The sequence below is a fragment of the Sorex fumeus genome, unplaced genomic scaffold (assembly GCF_029834395.1).
Source record: "Sorex fumeus unplaced genomic scaffold, SorFum_2.1 ptg000054l, whole genome shotgun sequence".
Taxonomy (NCBI): domain Eukaryota; kingdom Metazoa; phylum Chordata; class Mammalia; order Eulipotyphla; family Soricidae; genus Sorex; species Sorex fumeus.
Genome location: NW_026606111.1, coordinates 45,058,161 through 45,061,861, shown reverse-complemented (window position 1 = coordinate 45,061,861; position 3,701 = coordinate 45,058,161). Strand labels below are relative to the sequence as shown.

The window sequence follows — 3,701 nt, the reverse complement described above, 5'->3', positions numbered from 1 at the left end:
TCTGGATGTTGGCCATTGATGGCATTACATGGATCCAGGGGCAGTTCGTGGTTGTAGCACTGAATTATTAGAAGATGGGGGATCTGGAAGGAGGGGGCACAGTCTTGATCTGAGCAGCCATAGAGATCTCATCCCCCGGTTCTGCACATCTGGGTTCCTCTTCCAGTTCCTTCATGCATGAGGCTCCTTCAAGCTTGGGAAGGGTGGTCTTAAGCCTACCTATGGCTGGTTGCAGAGGTCTTCAGCTGCTGGGGCTCTAATCAGGTCCGTGAGGGAAATTCACCCCGGCACCTCCAAGGGGCCTCGGTGAGGAAAGCCATGTGCGAGGTCAGGACACTGTCGTTTTAGACATATTTGGAATTAATTTTAGATCGAAAAGTACACATCATTCAAAATACTTATGTGCTTAGTAATAAATTACTACGCACTTGGTCAATCACCTCAGAGACCCCACTCTGCTCAGAGAACTAGATTTTTTAATTACAGGTCTGTTTTTCCCATGTGTCATGACTGACAATCACTATCAGTAGATATGAAACTCACTACACACAAAGATGCACACAGGTTACTTTGAGTCATCTATGTTGTTAATGTGAGTTAGCCATTAAACTTCACTGAGACCCTTTGTTCTGTCCTTTATAGGAGCCTCATGAGTCTCACCTTCCATTCAAGTTGAACTTGTAATAAGGTGGAATGAAATCATCAATATGATCCTCACCTCATCCTTCAGGAGAAAAATCCTACATACATTCAAGGTGGTCAAAGTGCAGACAACACCATCCACCTTTTCCTGGAGATGTACACGGGACTGAGGTGAGAACAGCAAAAGGCTCTATTTTAATTTTCTTAATGAAGGATTCAGGGAACAACATTAAACAAACTCATATACCATCTTCCAAAAGAATTATTTTGTAAAACTAATGCCTAGGGGGTAGGGTAAACGATAATATACTAAAAACCATATTTTTATTTCTGGGACATTAAAGTTCTAAATCTATTTATTCATGCTGCTTTGAAATACATTCCTTGATTAGCAATCATTGTCTGCCATAGGAGTGAGGAAGGACAACAGTCAAAGTAATAAGAAGAGAAAAATATGGAAAAATTAACTCCTAATAGGTTTGATAACACATATATTAAAATTGAAATGATACAATGATGAGCATGGTCCTTGTACAGAGATAACATGCAAACTTGTAAAGCATTCCATAATTTTGTTGCAAGAAGAATTAACAGGTATACTTTAAGCTAAGACAATCCCCACAAGTACAAAAATTATACATAAAGAGAGCACAAATCCCCAAAACAACAATCTCTCTCAATGTCAATGGACTAAATGTGCCAATTCAGAGGCACAGAATAGGAAGATGAATTAGAAAACTGAACCCAACATTCTGCTGCCTGCAAGAAACATGTCTGAACAATCAAAGCACCCATGGGCTAAAAGTAAAAGGCTGGGAAACAAGTTTTCAAGAAAATATCACCTCCGCAAACCTGGAGTGGCCATACTAGTATCAGACCACAAGAACTTCAGACTAAAGGTTATCAGAGACAGTGACAGTCATTTCTTAATGATCATGGGATATGTACATCAGAAAGAACTCACCCTCCTCAATGTATATGTTCCTAATGACAGACCAGCAAAATACTTTAAAACAACTTCTAATAGACTTATAGAAAAACATTGATAGCAACACAATACTAGTAGGAGATTTCAACACTTCTTTGTCACTTCTCGATAGATCAAACAGACTGAAGCTCAGCAAGGAAATATTTTCTTTAAGGGAAGTAATGAACAACTGATGGCTTAGGGAAGAATCAAAGAGGAAATAAAAAGTTTCCATAAACAAATGAGAATGAGGACACGAGCTACCAGAACTTGTGGGACACAGCAAAAGCAGTGTTAAGAGGAAAGATTATAGTTCTGCCAGAATTCATCAGGAAGAAAGAAAGGGCCTACAAGAATAAATTAGAGCTCAAGATTTTGGAAAATAACCAACAAAAGTAGTCCAAACTAGGATGGAGGAAGGAAATAATAAAACTTGTACCAGACATCAATGAGCTAGAATCCCAAAATACAATCCAGAAGACCAATAAGAACAAAAACTGGTTCTTTGAGAAAATAAATAAGATCATTAAACCATGAGAAGCCTCTCAAAGAAACAAAGAGAAAGAATTCTAATAAATCGAATCAGAAATGCAAAGTGGGGTGTCCTAATAGAAAGTACAGAAATCCATAGGATCATCAGAGATTATTTTGAGAATCTTTGCAGCAGGAAATGAGAGAATCTTGAAAAAATTTATAAATTATTGGATTCCAATTACCTCCCAAGGCTGAACCAAGAAGATTTGGAATACTTGACCTATCACTAACAAGGAAATTGAAATAATGGTCAAAATTATACCCCCAAGCAGAATCCAGGTCCCAGATGGATTCAATAGTGAACTATTTCAAACCTTTAAAGAGGAACTGCTTCCAACATTTTTAAGATTTTCCAGGAAATTGAAGAAACAGAAATACTCCCAAATAGTTTCTGTGAGGCAAAGATCACCCTAATACGCAAATCGACAGAGACACCACAAAAAAAAGGAAATTGCAGACCTATTTCCTTTGTGAATACAGATACAAAAATTTTCAAGAAAATACCAGCAAAGAGAATCTAGAAACTCAACAATAGATCACACACTATGACCAAGTAGGTTTAGCTTGGGGATGCAAGGATGGCTTAACATTCTCTAGTCAATCAACAGAATACACCATCTCAATAAAATAAAGATAAAAGTCATATGATCATATCAATAGATGTAGATAAAGCATTTGATGAGATCCAGCACCCATTCATGATGAAAAACTCTCAAGAAAATGGGAGTTGAAAGTACTTTCCTCAATATAGTCAAAGCAAATTACCACAAACCCACAGCAAGTATTATTCTCAAGGGGGAAAAACCAAAGGCTTGGAGCAGAAATCAATGAAATAGAATTCCAGAATACAATCAGGCACAAAACAAGTTACCCACTCTCAAAACTCCTATTCTTCATAGTACTTGAAGTACTTGCCATATGATTTTGGTAAAAAAAAAAAAAAGATATCAAGGGCAACCATATAAAAAAGGAAGAACTCAAGCTTTTACTATTTGGAGATAATATGATACTATACATAGAAAATCCCAAAGAATCTCCAAAAAAGCTCCTGGGAACAATAGATTTGTTTAGTAAATTAGCATATTGCAAAATCAATATCTGGTACGCCATGGCTTTCCCATATATTAATAATGAAAGAGAAAAAAGAGATAGAGAAAAACAATCCCATTCACAATAATACCTCAGAAAATCGAGTATATTGGAATCAACTAAAAAGGTTAAGGTAAAGGTAAAGGTAAAGGCCCTCCCGTTGATCGTCGATTTGCTCGAGCGGGCCCAGTAACGTTTCCATTGGAGACTTTGTTGTTACTGTGTCTGGCATATTGAATATTCTCGGTAGCTTGCCGGGCTCTCCGAGAGGGGCGGAGGAATCGAACTCGGGTCGGCCATGTTGACCGCTTGTAAGGCGAACGCCCTACCCGCTGTGCTATCAACCCTTATGTCCTCTCTCCTTTTTGAAAGAAATTTCAAATAATTTCAGCAGATCTCTTCAATAGATAAGAATTAAGCATGCATGTGTATGTGCACGCATACATAATACAATACGTCTAAAAATTAA

General features: G+C 37.6%; 1 pseudogene; it reads left to right on the top strand.

Moving 5' to 3' along the window:
* Positions 1-1,119: 1,119 nt before the first annotated feature.
* Positions 1,120-1,216, top strand: LOC130033867 (uncharacterized; annotated as a pseudogene).
* The last annotated feature ends 2,485 nt before the right edge of the window (positions 1,217-3,701 follow it).